A 17,530-nucleotide genomic window follows, 5' to 3' on the forward strand; every position below is an offset into this window, starting at 1 on the left:
AGAAATAATTTTTCTTTAATGAATCTAGTCAAACCAAAATATTGATTTAACCCTCATCAGATGATTTTTGGAGGCTCTATGGGTCTATATTTATAGGTGGAAAAGACGCTTAGAGGTCAAAGGCTAGGCAATGTGGGACTAAACATAGACGAAAATAAACGAAACAGAGAAGAAAAAGGCTAAACGCCTCGCATGGGCCTAAAGGCCTCGGCCGGCCGTGCGCTGTAGTTCTTTCCTTTTTTTTAAACAAAATTCGGCCTAAGTAAAAAAATGAAATGGCTGGCTGGGCCTGGCCCATGTAGGAGAGAAAACAAAATGATGGGGCGCCCGATGCCACTATGCTGCGCACGTGGGCGACAGTTAGTTCCAGGCGAACGCGGTTTTTTTATGAAAAGAGGAAAGGAAAACTGAATAACGAAAATAAAGTAAAATTTTATATAGGCATATTATATATCAAAATTTTATGAAAAAGATTTTCTACAACTTGCACATTTTTCTAGCATCAAATAAAATCCAAACAAAATTAGATAAAGCAAACAATGCTATTGTTGCAATAAAACCTAATAAAAATCATTTTAAGAAAACCAAAATAATTTCAAATTTATTTCTCCCCAATTTTCTAATGTAGGAAATCATTTTACCCTAATTTCCATATATTTTATTTTTGGATAAAAACTAATTTGAATAAAACCCCAAATAATCCCAAATTGAAAATAATTCCAATGGGATTTTGAATTTAACTCTTTTAAAACTTCCAACTCATATTTCATATGTTTTGAAGAAGTCATTTTATCTTCTCTCATGAAAATCATTGAGTTGCTTAAAGTTTCTGAATTGGAAAATATTTCCAAATAAAATTCAAATCTTTTCAAAACCCTTTTCAATTATTTAAATGGAAGAAGTCATGTCATCTTCTCTCCAGGGTTTTGTATTTGAAAGGAATTTGAATTCAAGGAGATCAGAAAGCAAAGATGAAAGTTTGGGAAAGTCCTTTTATTCCCTCTCATTTAACTTTCAAAAGTTTCAAATTTCACTCAACTTCACACAATCAATCAAACAATCAACCATAACTATCTATTTAATATAACATTCCAAAATTTAGAATTTTGGGATGTTACAAACCTACCACCCTTAAAATGAATCTCGTCCTCGAGATTCGGAAAGGCTAGAAAGAAATAGGTTAGGTTTGGGGTCTTCTCAAAATCCATTGATCATCACAGGGGGTCTGGGGTGCTACCACACTTAGAAACATCGTTACGGTCCCTTCACTACTCATATACTCCATGCTTATTCTTGACAGGGCCGGTCTTCTCGGATCTTCAGTATAATTCCTTCTCTGGCTCTTCCGGTAGCGGCATAACCTTTTCCTCAATTCTTCTATCCTTTCATCTTGGTAAGGTTATTCCGAGACTGGGTCTTCTTAGCTGACGGGTCTGGTGCCAATACTAAACAACTATCGATATCTCATGGTGGTCAACAATTTATGGTTTCTCTTGCAGGAAATGGGTCTGGGTTGATCCTCACCGTATATCCTATAATTGGCAACCGCTGCCTTGTACAAGGGGAAAAAACTGTCATACCATTCTATGGTCTAAACAAGGTTTTGATCGTCATCTCTCTACTATAGGCAAGCCACTCAGATTTACCATCCCACATAGCAAGGCGAATAATAAGAGTAAGTCGGTATGGTGATCAATCCATCCCGCACCCAAATCATTACCTTGTATATGGTTTAGCTAATCTCGCATTCAAACACTCGGTCTTCCTCACCAGCATTGCAGAACTTCTCTTGTCGACGAACCAAGTTCGAATAAATCCATGGATTCTGCAAGCCAAACAAACATCTATCGTTCCTTCACAACTCTCAGGTTTTGCGTTACTCCTATAAGATTGTCGGTGAGTAAGGTCGTAATCTCCTTCTAGGGTTTTTCCTTCAGCAAGAGTGTGCTTGCTTCTTGGCAGGTCCTGGGGCCTGTGGGTCATGGCCCATCTCATCACTTGTAATCCTTGAACTCATCATCGGGGCCAAATGATCATTATCTCAACATCTAGTTTCCTAGCATTCTTAAATCCATCCAATTGTACTGTCTCTTTTCCTTCTATTGGCACCAAACTAAGACGTGATTACTCAGACTCATCATGGAGTTACAATTGCTCCATATTACCAACATCATACCTCCTTTATATCCAATAGTACTTCATCCCTCCATTTTCTTGGGGTATCTCATGTATCGAGTTTAAAACTCATACTTATTCTGTCCGGAATCCACCCAGTGGAATATCATTATCTTTTCCAAGGGTCAAATCTCCTCACAGGGTACTACCACCCTTAAAATGCACAAATTCATCCATAGACCATATTTCTCATATCCTTGAAAATGGTCAAAATCTTTCTTCATAGAGTAACAACTCATAAAATCCAAATTAGTACCCACGATACTAACTTTATTGATTCTTCAATGATCACAATCTCCTGCTTTTCCATTACATGCCTCAACTCAACACCTCAATATAAAAGAATTGTTTCCACTACTACTACGGTATTTCTCGTTGCAACTCAACTATTTATCACAAGTCTCCTTCTCCTTGGGGCATTCTTTGGCAAAGTGCCCTGCTCCATTACAACAAAAACATATTACTTCCGATAAGTCTTGTGGTTTCCTTATGACTACATAGCCTCTTTGAGTCCTCGGTTTCCTTTTTGGGCAACTGCTGAAGTAGTGCCCTGAGTCCTTGCACCTGAAACAGGTGATATGACTCAAGTCTTTCCTGGAATTCAATCTGTTTCTCTTCCTGGACTTTTCCATTCAAATCAAGGCTTCTACTTCCTGTGGGTCATACTCTACTTCCTCTGTCGGGAATTCTACTAGGTCCCCATTCAGACAATTCTGGGAGATGTGTCCTTCTTCTCCACATGAATAGCAAGACTTGGTGCAAGGTTTAATTGGGTCTTCTTCGGGTGTGTCCTCCACCTCTTCCTTCATCATAGATTCTTCAAAAATTTCCATGAGGGCTCCTTTCATTGCTTCTTTCTTCTGCTGGATGGTTCTTTGTACCATGGGGTAAATGTGGCACTGAGCAGGGTAGTGGGTAGTCCCTTCACACAAGAAACAAGTAATCTGCCTAGTTGGGCATTCTTCAGCTGTGTGACTTCCTTCACAATTAGGGCATTCATCCTTGTGTTCTTTATGGGTCCGTCCTATTTCTCCACAAATCTTGCATACACAAGGTGTCTTCATATCACTTCCATAAGGCTTCAATTTCGGGGACACAAGACGAGACTTTAGAAGAGTCAACTTAAATTCTTTCCAAGTGGTTACTCCTTGCCATCCATTGATGGTTTGGTACATCCTCCACCAAGTAGCAGCACCTCTTTCAAAGCACTGAAGAGCATGCTGGGTCATATCCTTTTCGGCTATAGTGTTATTCTCCATATGATCTTCCATGTTCTGAATCCATCTGTCTGTCTCCAATTTACTTATCGGTCCAGAAAATACGAGCTCATCTCCATTCATCCTCTATTGGGTCCATGGGTTTCGGGGTGAGACGAGAGAGATAGAGAGGGATGAACACAATGCAAACAATAGTTTTGAAAAGACAGATTTTATTTGTGGCTGTCGGAAAAACAACAAACAAATGACAGCTCACAATCGTCGCATCTGATGTAGGTATATAACAGGGCTTTGGTCTTCTAATGGTCAATAAATCTTCAAGGTCATCAAACTCTTCCAGTCTTGTTCATGCCTCCCATGGTTTCTTCCGATCGTGCTTGTCCTTCTCAAGTTCTCTTGCCAGATCATCTCTGTTGACGTGAAGTCTCTCATGACGTCCTTTAATATTTTTGGAGTTGTGTTCCAAACTTCTGGGTTTTAACGTCCTTGGCATGAACCATGGTCCTATTATCCTTCAGTTCCTGACGTATCTCCGGTATCTCGAGGTTTTTCTCCTCTAGCTTGGCTACTTTCAACTTCTGGGACATGAGTTCTTCACAAAAATTTTCCTTATCTAATAAGGCTTCCTGCAGGTCCATCCTAAACTTCTTGATGTAATACTCCAGATCCTGGTGATACACCGGCTAAGATTAAAACTGTATCCTTTGCTGATAGATGCTCCATCAGCCTTCTACCATCCAATCCTTCCGAAGAAATGCATGCTTAACTCAGCACGGTGACAATAGCATAAGCGGGCGATAACACCATGGTTAGCTATGTCTATGCCCATGTTACTGCCATGAGCTTTAATTCCATAGTTGATATCTCCTGCCCTAGGGTTTTCTTGACAACACTTTGAGTTCTAATGCTCCATGTTCTGGTCTTTCTCAGACACACCTTGATCTCGGGTATTGACAGCTTCATTAGTCTGACCAGTTCCATCAGGGTAGCCTTCCTAGGTCATACCAACCTGGAAATTCTTTAGAGCCTTCAAATTCTCCTAGTCTTCGGAGTCTTCAACCGTTGTAGTTTCCATTATTATAATTCATGGTAAAATCCTCTTCATTCCGAAGTGGTCTTAGTTGTTCGATATCTTGTCCTTCTTGGAGTGGTCTCATCAGTCGAATCATCGTGGTCAAAAGGGAAAAGGGGTAGTCTAACTAAAAGGGAATATTTTGATAAAGCTCTGAAAAGAAGAGAGGTAAAAGATCTTTTTTAAAATGGAGTTTGTAGAGAAAATCTTTCCTATGGGCTTGTCAGTTTCTAGGGGTCACGTCCTATAGTCAACATGTGCTCTGATACCATCTTGTAGCGACCCAACCCGAATGGATCAAGTCTCTGTGCTTAAGTATCATCTCTGGATCGGTATGCTGACACACACAGTACTCGAGGGTTTATAACAGAGGTAAATCACATGTATAAAGTAACATGAATACTATAACCTCAATCCAAATAGCGGAAGTAACAACAAGGTTGTGGATTCCCATCAACACCAACGGCAAAGTTGAGTGTAGAAATCGTAACCCTAACGTATCACTTACTCGTCGTAAGAATCCTGCAACATGAGACGTTGCAGCCACAAAGGGTCAGTACATTGAATGTACTGGCAAATTCACACCATAGAGCAATGATGAATAATGGCTATCACTACATGCATATTTGGCTGGTGGAAAGCTCTAAGTTTATTTTTGCATAAAGCCAATTATTTCCTACAACAAAGGAATATATTTTATTGAACTACAAAGTTGGTTGAAAATTATTGAGAAGGTTCCTCCAACTCAATCCCAATTAGAAGTTAACAACCAAACAAATTAATTAAGTAAAGTGATGAGATCAAACCAATAATTCAAGTACTAGATACTCAAGATGTCCATAACCGGGGACACGGCTAATCATGATTAGTTTGTACACTCTGCAGTGGTTTGCGCACTTTTCCCCACAAGACTCGGTCTCCTCCTTTGGATTTCTCGCACTACATGGTGTTTGAGAAATGGATGACCGAGACATAGTCTTTCAGAAGCATTAGCTCTTTACTCTGGGTAGACAGTTACACCTACTTTCCCTCTACATCTGCTAGCCTACCACTGAAAGAGGTCACACAACATAATCAACCATGCCAGAGCCCATAATGGCTTGTGGCTGCACACGGAAGTTTCTAGCATGAATAATCTTATGATCCCTTTGAGCCTGGGTGGCATTCCATAGGGTGATCACACGAGTCCTCCGGGATCCCCTTGGGCAAGCTCTGGGTTCTCCAGGTGCCCAGGCAAACCACTGGGTGCTCCAGGGTGCCCCTACCATTCCACCCAGATGTGTATTAAGTAGCCACCTTAAGTTAACCATTAATAAAATCTCTCACATCTGTCATGAATCACTCAAACCAAACCACGTCTACGAGCATAGCATAGCAGTATAAGCATAACGTAGTAACTCCCAGGGTTTGAATGCAAGACAATAGGTTCCTACCTCATCAACTACTTCCAAAATTATAACGCCCACGATGCGGCTATATCTCCCACGTGTCGAGGCACGACTTAGAGGCATAACCACATTGTGGTTTTGTCGCAAGAAGGGTCATCTTCACACAACCCCATGTAATGAACAAGAATGGGATAACGAGAGTTGGCTTACAATCGCCACTTCACACAATACATAAAATAATTCATACATCATCCAAAATCCACACATAGACCGACTACGGTCAAATCCAAATGAAAATAAGATAACCCCAAATGCTAGATCCCCGATCATCCCAACTGGGCTCCACTACTGATCATCAGCAAAAGAAACATAGTAACGACCACGTTCCTCGTCGAACTCCCACTTGAGCTCGGTTGCGTCACCTGCACTGGCATCGTCGGCACCTGCAACTGTTTTGGTAGAATCTATGAGTCACGAGGACTCAGCAATCTCACACCCGCGAGATCAAGACTATTTAAGCTTATAGGAAAGGATGGTGTAATGAGGTGGAGCTGCAGCAGGCACTAAGCATATATGGTGGCTAACATACGCAAATGAGAGCGAGAAGAGAAGCAACGCAACGGTCGCGAAGCTAGAAATGATCAAGAAGTGATCCTGAAACTACTTACGTTCATGCATAACTCAAACCGTGTTCACTTCCCGGACTCCGCCGTAAAGAGACCATCACGGCTACACACACGGTTGATGTATTTTAATTAAGTCAAGTGACAAGTTCTCTACAACCGGACAAGTTCTCTACCCTGCAGGGGTGTCCCAACTTAGCCCATTATAAGCTCTCACGGTCAACAAAGGATAAACCTTCTCCCAGGAAGACCCGATCAGTCTCGGAATCCCGGATTACAAGACATTTCGACAATGGTAAAACAAGTCCAGCAAAGCCGCCCGATGCGCCGACAAATCCCGATAGGATCTGCACATATCTCATTCTCAGGGCACACCAGATAAGTCAAGCTACGAGTAAAACCAGGCCTCGAGTTTCCCCGAGGTGGCCCCGCAGGCTGCTCGGTTCGGACCAACACTCGAAGGAGCACTGGCCCGGGGGGGTTAAATAAAGATGACCCTCGGGCTCGCGAATACCCAAGGGAAAAGGCTTAGGTGGCAAATGGTAAAACCAAGGTTGGGCCTTGCTGGAGGAGTTTTATTCAAGGCGGACTGTCAAGGGGGTCCCATAAATCACCCAACCGCGTAAGGAACGCAAAACTCAAGGAACATAATACCGGTATGACGGAAACTAGGGTGGCAAGAGTGGAACAAAACACCAGGCATAAGGCTGAGCCTTCCACCCTTTACCAAATACATAGATGCATTAATTAAATAAGAGATATTGTGATATTCCAAAATATCCATGTTCCAACATGGAACCAACTTCAACTTCACCTGCAACTAGCAACGCTATAAGAAGGGCTGAGCAAAAGCGGTAACTTAGCCAAACAACGGTTTGCTAGGAAAGGATGGTTAGAGGCTTGACATGGCAACATGGGACGCATGATATAGCAAGTGGTAGGTAGCGCAACATAGCAATAGAACGAACAACTAGTAAAGCAAAGATAGAAGTGATATCGAGGGTATGGTCATTTTGCCTGCAAGGTTCTCAGAGTTGTCGAAAGCTTGATCCTCGTAAGCATACTCAACAGGATCCTCGTTCACGAACTCATCTCACGGCTCTATCCACAGCAAGAACACAAGCATTGGAACCACAATCAATCACGGGAAAAGCACAAGCAACATGATGCAAAACATGCATGATATGCGAGACATGATATGTAATGCGTATGCGTGCTCCGAAAGAAAAAGGATGAACAAGGCAGTAACTTGGCAAACCAAGTATGCCACTGGAAAGGTGAGATGATTTCGGTCGAAATCGATATAAAGATCACCGGAAACGGATGCATGGTTTGCAAATGGTAAGCAAAACAAGAATGACATAAATCTGCGATTAACAGCAGGATAGCACTTAGAATACATCAAGTAACTATGCTACAACACCGCAACATAGTAAAAAAGCATATGACAGTAATATACAGGAGATGCTTGACAAAAGATGAACACTGAGCTACGGCTAGATCACAATATAACAGGTTCAAACACGCATGGCAAAAGTGCAAAAGATATCAGGTTCACAGACTTGGTGAAATTACTGGACATGGCATAAACAGCATCAGGTAGCAATGTTCCGAGCAAGCAAAACACATGCTACAGGAACTTAACATAGCAAAACAAGGCATGGCATGAATCTACTAGAAACATATAACAAAAGTCCCTTAATGACCATGAGCCAAAAAGGATTAGAAGATATGATGGCACCCATTTAAACATAGCAAGTTTCGCTAACAGGTTTCAGACTTCGCAGAAAACAGAGCATGGCAGTAACAGAAATTATGAGGGCATCTTGGTGAGCTTGATTCACTCACCATGAAGCAATGCATGACAAAACAAGCATACCTACAGTAAGATGGCATGTTTATGAAGCTAACCATTGCAAGAGAAAATACATAGCATGTATGGACAACTACAACAAACTTGGCAAAATTGAATATCATGTTAAGAATCTGCCAGGAATATTGTATAGCAAACGTAGAGCAAGATTAAGACATGCTAGGTCACTCCATAATTGCAAACAGGGGCATAAATGGATAGGGCACAACAATAGCTACAAAACATCCTTACTAAACATGCCCAAAAGAAGCATGGATCTCACTGTAGACACATGGATACATGGCAACAAAATAACAGCAGTAACAGACTTAGCAAAATCCTAAGTCCCTGAAAACAGAAACATCACGAAGCCTAGTTTGCATGCTTGTGCTAGTCACCACATAGATCACAAAAATACTTGGCATAGACCTCTGTAAAGATGGCATGACATAAATCAAAACACCTGTAGAGCTCATGCCCATAAGATGCACACATTAAATGCAACAAAAATAACAAAACACCAAGTTCTATTAACAGACAGCAGTAAACATCATATAGCACTCTTGCACCAGAGATTTGGGCATCAATATGAACTCAAACAAGCATGGCACAATGAAACAAAATGAAGAGCATCTCGTAATGAACATTTCTACATGTCACACGCACGAAACGGAGCAGCATGCACGGAGTTATGATGCGATGAACAGAGCCACTTATTGCAAATATATCGGGACTTGGAGAAAATCACAGAGAGGGGAAAGTCAACCTAGCCCGATCCAGATCTCGATCTGGAGCGGCTCGGGCGAGCGGCGACTCGCCGGAGACGGAGGAGACGGCGGCGGCCGGAGTTGGAGAGGAGGGAGAGGAACTCGGGGGAGACGCGGGGCACGGCGGAGGAGGCCGGAGAGGGGCACCGGAGCGGCTGGCGTCGGGCGCCGGGCGCGCTCGGGCGCGGGCGGTGCCGGCGTTCACTGGAGGCGACGACGGGGTGGCGAGGTCGGCGACCGGGCGGCGGGGGCGGCGGCTGGAGGAGGAGGACGGAGCGGCGGGTGTCGGGCGGAGGCCGGGCTCGGGGGGGCGATCCGGGCCTCAGCGGGCCTGCGGCGTACGGGCGGCGGGGGCGCCACGTGTCGGCCCCTGACTGGTGCGGGCTGCGGCGGCGGGTTCGTCCGGCGCCGGGCGGACGTGTCCGGCGCGCGGAGGGAGCGTGGCTAGGGTTTGGACCCGGATTTCGGAGGGGGAGGTGTTTATATAGGCATAGGGAGCTAGGAGAGTCCAAATGAGGCACGGTTTTCGCCCACACGATCGTGATCGAACGACCGAGAGCATGGATGTGACTTAGATGGGTTATTGGGCTGTTTGGAGGGGGGTTTTGCTGCAACACACAAAAAGACTTTGCGGTTATCCGGTTAACCGTTGGAGCATCAAACGACCTCCAAATGGAACGAAACTTGACAGGTGGTCTACCGGTGGTGTACCAAGGCCACTTGGCAAACCTCGGTCCATTCCGAGAACGTTTGACACCTGCTCATGAAAAGAGACAAGAGGGGTGCGCCGGTGCATGTAGGAGTGTCGGATTGCAAAACGGACAACGGGGAAAATGCTCGGATGCATGAGACGAACACGTATGCAAATGAGATGCACATGACGACATGATATGAGATGCATGACATGAACAAAATGCAAAACGAAAGACAAAACCCGACCATGGAGGGAAAATCATAACACATAGCCGAAAATTGCAAGAGTTGGAGTTACAAATATGGAAAGTTACATCCGCGGTGTTACAACACTCCACCACTACGAGAGGATCTCGCCCCGAGATCTAGGACTGAAAGAACTCCGGATATTCGGAACGGAGGTGGTCCTCGCGTTCCCAGGTGGCTTCTCGGTCGGAATGGTGCGACCACTTCACTTTCAGGAATTTGATTGACTTGTTGCGAGTCTTGCGCTCAGTCTCTTCAAGAATAGCAACGGGGTGCTCATGATAAGACAGATCTTCTTGGAGGTCAATCTCTTCGAAGTTTATGGTGCACTCAAGAGTCTTGAAGCACTTGCGAAGCTGTGACACGTGGAACACATCGTGCACATTCGCGAAGTTGGAGGGAAGCTCAAGTTGATAGGCGAAGTCGCCTCTTTTGCCAATGACCTTGAAAGGACCCACGTATCTAGGGGCAAGCTTCCCTTTGATACCAAAGCGACGAGTGCCTTTCATTGGAGAGACGCGGAGGTAGACATGGTCTCCGATCTCGAAAGCCAAGTCACGGTGCTTGCTATCATAGTAACTCTTCTGGCACGATTGCGCGGCTTTGAGATTTTCACGGATGACTTTACACATTTCTTCAGCCTCTGTGATTAAGTCATTGCCAAGAAGTTGGCGTTCACCAGTTTCTGACCAATTGAGAGGAGTACGGCACTTTCTGCCATAGAGAATCTCGAATGGGGCCTTGCCCGAACTTGCTTGGAAGCTGTTGTTGTAGGAGAATTCGGCATATGGAAGACAATCTTCCCACTTCATGCCAAAGGAAATGACACAAGCCCTGAGCATATCTTCAAGAATTTGATTGACTCGCTCGACTTGGCCACTAGTTTGAGGATGGAAAGCTGTGCTGAAACGAATGTTGGTGCCCATGGCCTTCTAAAAGGAGTCCCAGAACTTAGAAGTGAAGATGCTTCCATGATCTGAAGAAATCAATTGTGGAATGCCGTGCAAAGAGACAATCCTGGAGGTGTATAGCTCTGCCAACTAAGCTGCTGTGATAGATTCTTTGATTGGAAGGAAGTGAGCCACTTTTGGAAGCTTGTCAATGACAACGAAGATAGCATCATTTCCACGCTTGGACTTGGGAAATCCAGTCACGAAGTCCATTTCGATATGATCAAACTTCCATTCTGGGATAGCGAGAGGTTGGAGGAGACCAGCTGGTCGTTGGTGTTCTGCTTTCACCCTTCGACAGACATCACATTCATTCACGAATTGCACGATTTCTCGCTTCATTCGAGTCCACCAATACGATTGCTTGAGGTCATGGTACCTCTTCGTACTTCCAGGATGAATGGAAAGAAGAGAATTGTGCGCCTCGTTCATAATGACTTTCCTTAGATCACCTTTAGGAACCACAATCCGGTCCTCGAAGAATAAAGTGTCTCTGTCATCAGTGCGATAGCACTTGTATTTGGAAAGACCCTTGTCGATACCACGTTTCACCTTCTTCACCATGGTATCCAGGAGTTGTGCCTCACGAATTTGATCTTCCAAAGTAGGAGAGACTATGAGGTTGGCAAGAAGGCCGTGAGGAACAACTTGGAGATTCAGCTTGCGGAAAGCTTCACAAAGATCCGGTTGGAATGGCTTGAGGATTAAGCTGTTACAATAAGCCTTCCTACTCAAAGCATCTGCAATGACATTGGCCTTGCCTGGAGTATATTCAATACTCAGATTGTACTCTTGAATCATCTCGACCCATCGGGTTTGCCTGAGGTTGAGGTTGGGCTGAGTGAAGATGTACTTGAGACTCTTGTGATCGGTGAATATGTCCACTTTTCTTCCCAACAAGAGATGTCTCCATGTTATTAATGCATGGACAACTGCCGCCAACTCAAGATCGTGAGTGGGGTAGCTCTTTTCGTTGGGCTTCAACTGACGAGAGGTATAGGCCACAACTTTCTTCTCTTGCATTAACACAGCACCGAGACCTTGAAGAGAAGCATCACAGAAAACTTCAAATGGCTTGGATTCGTCAGGAGGAGTTAAGACAGGAGCTGTGACGAGTTTCTCTTTGAGAGTGTTGAAAGCAACGTCACACTCAGGAGTCCAGACATACTTCACATGCTTCTGGAGGAGGTTGGAAAGAGGCTTTGCAATCTTAGAGAAATTCTCAACGAATCTTCGGCAATAGCTTGCAAGACCAAGGAAACTGCGGAGCTGCTTGACATTCCGAGGAGGTTCCCAATTCACAATTGCAGACACCTTCTCGGGATTAACAGCGATGCCCTTGGCAGAGATGATATGACCAAGGTAAAGAACTTCATCAAGCCAAAACTCACATTTGGAAAACTTCGCATAGAATTGATACTCTCTGACCTTGTCGAGCACCAATCGCAAATGTTTGGCATGATCCTTCTTATTCTTGGAGAAGACCAAGATATCATCGAGATACACCAGGACAAATTCATTGGTATAGGGGTTGAAGATGAAATTCATCATCCGAGGGAATGTTGGAGGAGCATTGACAAGGCCGAAAGACATGACAGTATATTCATAAGAACCAAAGCTTGTTCTGAATGCTGTCTTGGGAATATCTTCTTCACGAATGCGAATCTGATGATAACCCATACTGTTGAGGATATAGACCTTAGAGTCACCCGCCAGGAGGGGCCGGGTTACTCGTATGGTCGTTGCCAGAAGCCCGGAGCCAAGCTTGAAGACGATGGGCCAGAGATGGGCGAAGACCCGGATACGGCTTGAAGCCCATAGTTACAATCATTATTATGGTAGAACTTGTAGTGTAAGGCAAGTATGATTGAGAGTCCGAGCCGGACACTCTTATGAGCCGGCCGGGACGCTAAGGGCTGTTGGGCGTCAGCCTCCCTATATAAAGGGACGACCCGGCAGCGGTTTAGGACAACAACAATCTCGTCGAGAGCCGGGCATAGCAGTTTAGCTCCCTGGTGATTGTAACCCTAATCAATACCACACCAAACTGGACGTAGGCTTCTACCTTCACCGTAAGGGGCCGAACCAGTATAAACCCTCGTGTTCCTTGTCCCACATAACCCCTTCAAGCTTTCTAGTTGCGATGGCTCCACGACTAAGTCCTAGCTCGAGGACATCTGCCGTGACAATTCCACGACAGTTGGCGCCCACCGTGGGGCCAGCGCACGGTGGATTTGAGTTCTTGAAGGGCAGCTTCGAAGGGCTCAAGGGATACGCTGTGGGCCGGATGACCAAGAGTCGTCGCGGCAAGCTCTACATCGACGATGCAAACTGGGGCCCCGACGCCGGCTCAATTGAGTACGGGTACCGGGTCCCCTTCGGCGGAATCCATGTCTTCATTGGCAAGATTGGTGAACCGGGACCTGAGCCGGATCTCTGCGTCGATCTCATCAAAACGGCTTAGCGCGCACGACCCGCCCGGGCCCGGCCTGCCTTAAAGCACACTTTTGTGGGATGCATCCACGGAGGGCCCTCTGATCCAGCTGGGTCTGGTGATGAGACGGCCGCCGGCTCTGACGGCGAGTCGGCCACCGATGAGTCAAACTCGTTGTACCAACTTCAGGATGACAGGCTCATGGGTTGTTCCGATGGTGACAGCATTCCGGACCTATTTGAGCCGCCAAGTCAGGTTGGAGTTTTTATGGCTGGTGCGCAGCCTGTTCAGAACCCTGCTGCTGGAGCGGGAACCCCGGTGCCTTCGCCGGCTCAGGTGCTAATGGATCTCACGGAGAAGATGACGGCCCTGTTAACCGCCACGGTTGACCCAGCGGATCAAGCTCAGCATGATGCGGAGGTGGCACAGTTAAAATTGGATCTGATAAAAGCTAAAGAGGATCTTGCAGCAGAAGGGATCAGGCTGGCTGCAGAGCGGGCGGCTCTCGATGCCCAGACTCAGCTGATTCAGGCGCAGTCCTTCCAACTCACGATGGATCAGAACGCGGCCAATGAGGTCATGAGAAGAAGGCATCAAAAGGCCCAATCTCGACTCCCACCGGTTTACGATCCACGCAACCTCTTCAACACGCCAGGTGCAGGGTCTAGTAACCCGCCAGGGGTCATAGCGCCCGGGTCTGGACCCCTTATTCAGCCACGAGTGATGGGGCCTCCCCAGGTGCCCCCTGCCCCGCCTCAGTATGTGCCAATACCCCCGGGTCATTATAATAACCCGCTGGAGAACATGGTCGCTGCGGCAGCACGGCTGGCGGCTCTCCCAGTTGACGGCGACTCTCCGACGGCTATTGAAACCCGCCGGGTCAGGGAACTCCTTCAGACAGCACTGGCGCAGCAAGAGGCATACTCCTACAGCCGGGACAGGATCCACTCGACCCCTCGTCCAGGCCAGAGCCCGAGTTACAGCCGGCACATGGTCTCAGCAACCGGCTCAAGTAACGTCCGACGCCATGACCCGCCCCCTGGCCATGGCCCGGCTTATAATGGAGCCTTTTACGCAGCAGACCAGGACAAAGCGCGCCAAGAGGCGGAGCAAGTGCCTCAATTGACGGCTTACCAGACCCCCCCGGCTTATCCGACGACTTCCGTTGATGTGGGTATCCCTACCAGGACCGGGGGTGTCCCTTGTTTGGTGCCAGCTATCCGTAATGAACGTCTACCTAAGGACTTCAAGGGCCCTAGGAAGGTGCCTAACTACACAGCTGACTTGCAACCCGCAGCCTGGATCGAGAGTTATGAGATGGCTATGGAGCTGCTGGAGGTCAGTGAGGCGGCCATGGCCAAGTATTTCACCATGATGTTAGATGGAACTGCCCGCACTTGGTTGAAAGGGCTACCACCGAATTCCATTGGGTCTTGGGCTGAGCTGAAAGCCCGGTTCATCCAAAACTTCAAAGATACCTGTAGGCAGTCTATGTCAATTGTGGATTTGACTAACTGTAAGCAGCAGGAGGGTGAGTCCACGACACATTGGGTTCGCCGGGTTAAGGAAATCATACATTCATCAGACAAATGGATGCCGGCTCAGCAGTTTTAATGCTGGAGCAGAATTGTCGTTTTGTGCCCCTGAAGATGAAACTCGGGCGGCTTAAGCGTGACTGCACTGATATGGGTACGCTAATGGCAGCTCTTGTCAAGTACGCCGATTCTGATGGTACCAAGGATCCCCCTTCAGATGATGAAAGGACAGGGAAGGGAAAGAAGAACGGCAACGGCAAGGGTCCTCAGTTTAACCCGGGGAACCAAGGAGGAGGCAAGCGCAAGGCAGATGGCAGCCTAGAGTTTGTGGCCAACACCAGCGCGCAAGGCAATAACCAGCGACGCAAGGGGAGGCCCCCTCCCCGAGACGGCGGGTCAGGACCTCACTGGAGCAGCTGTTGAATGAGCCTTGTCCGAGGCACAGCTCTAGAGAGAAGCCAGCGACTCATCTATGGAAGGATTGTGCAATCATGAAGGCCTTTAAAAACTACAATGGCCCGGGCGGCGGCTCAGGTGCCGGCGGCTCAGGCGCCGGCGGCTTTCATGGCCCGGGGGGCGGCTCAAATTCTGGTCCTCAGAGTGGTCAAGGGGGCTTTAATCAACAGTCTGGCCAGGGTCATCAACAGCAGCAGGGGGGTTATCAGACCAATCCAAAGCAGCTTAGCGGTGGACAGTATCATGTGTTTACCACTAGTTTGTGCAAGCGAGATCAGAAGCTTCACAAGAGGGCTGTGAATGCGGTTGAGCCGGCGGTCCCACGCTACTTGCGGTGGTCTGAGCAGCCTATAGTGTGGAGTAGGGAGGATCACCCTCCCCGGGTGGATAACCCGGGCCACTTGGCCTTAGTGGTGGCTCCTCAAGTGGGAGGATATAAGTTCACAAAGGTGCTCATGGATGGAGGCAGCAGCATCAACATCCTCTATTATGAGACCTTTCGCCGTATGGGGTTGGTTGATAAGAACCTCAGCCAGTCAAACACCATCTTCCATGGTGTAGTACCTGGTAAGTCGGCTTATCCAGTTGGCAAGATCGAATTGGAAGTGGCCTTTGGTGATGAGAACAACTACAGGGTGGAGAAATTGACCTTTGAGGTGGTCAAGATAAGAAGTCCATACCATGCTATATTTGGACGGCCGGCTTACGCCAAGTTCATGGCACGGCCGTGTTATGTGTACTTACAGCTCAAGATGCCGGGTCACAATGGGACTATTACGGTTCACGGCAGCCGGAAAGTGGCTCTGGAGTGTGAGGAAGGCGACGCGGCTTATGCAGAATCTGTGTGTGCTACAGAGGAGTTGAAGTTTTACAAAGACAATGTTGACCCAACAGATATGACCTCTCTGAAAAAGCCAACCACAGAACAAGAGCCGGCAATGAAATTTAAGTCAGCTGATGAGACTAAACTTGTTGATTTTGTTCCAGGTGACTCATCTCAGCAGTTTAGCATCAGTGCAAATCTGGATCCAAAATAGGAAAGCGCGCTCATCGAGTTCATCCGTGAGAATAGGGACATCTTCGCGTGGAAACCTTCTGACATGCCAGGTGTACCTAGAGAACTCGCTGAGCATACTCTCAATGTTGATCCGAAATTTAAGCCGGTCAGACAGTTCCTTCGGCGGTTTAATGAGGAAAGGCGGAAAGCTATTGGTGAAGAAGTAGCCCGGCTCTTGGCGGCCGGGTTTATCGTTGAAGTTTTTCACCCAGAGTGGTTGGCTAACCCGGTGCTCGTACTCAAGAAGAACGGCACCTGGCGGATGTGTGTGGACTACACGGACTTGAACAAGGCGTGTCCGGCTGATCCTTTTGCCCTCCCCCGTATTGATCAAATCATTGATGCTACGGCAGGTTGTGCACGTTTAAGTTTCTTGGATGCTTATTCTGGTTATCATCAGATCAAGATGGCAGTTAAGGACCAGGAGAAGACGGCGTTCATCACTCCCTTTGGAGCCTTCTGCTATGTGTCTATGCCCTTTGGACTCAAGTGTGCACAGGCGACTTACCAGCGTTGTGTACAGAACTGTCTTCATAAACAGATCGGGCGCAATGTTCACGCTTACGTGGACGATATTGTGGTTAAATCCATCAAAGAGGAAACCCTGATAGATGATTTAAGGGAAACCTTTGATAATCTCCGGGTCTATAAGATGATGCTTAACCCGGCCAAGTGTGTCTTTGGTGTTCCTGCAGGCAAACTCTTGGGCTTCTTGGTTTCTGACAGAGGCATTGAGGCTAACCCGGAGAAGATCAAGGCCATCACCTCCCTGGCTAAGCCGGCGTGTATAAATGACGTTCAGCGCTTGGCGGGTCGCATCGCTGCTTTAAGCCGGTTTATAAGCCGTTTGGGTGAGAAGGCCATGCCCTTATATCAGTTGATGAAGAAAACTGATAACTTTGTCTGGAATGATGCAGCTAATACCGCCTTTGAGGATTTGAAGAAGCAGCTGGCAGAGCCCCCAGTCCTTGCTGCTCCGGTTGATAAGGAGCCCTTACTACTGTATGTGGCGGCAAACGCACGAGCCGTCAGTGTGGCTATTGTGGTGGAGCGCAAGGAGGAGGG

Source organism: Triticum aestivum, chromosome 1D (genome assembly GCF_018294505.1).
Source record: "Triticum aestivum cultivar Chinese Spring chromosome 1D, IWGSC CS RefSeq v2.1, whole genome shotgun sequence".
Taxonomy (NCBI): Eukaryota; Viridiplantae; Streptophyta; class Magnoliopsida; order Poales; family Poaceae; genus Triticum; species Triticum aestivum.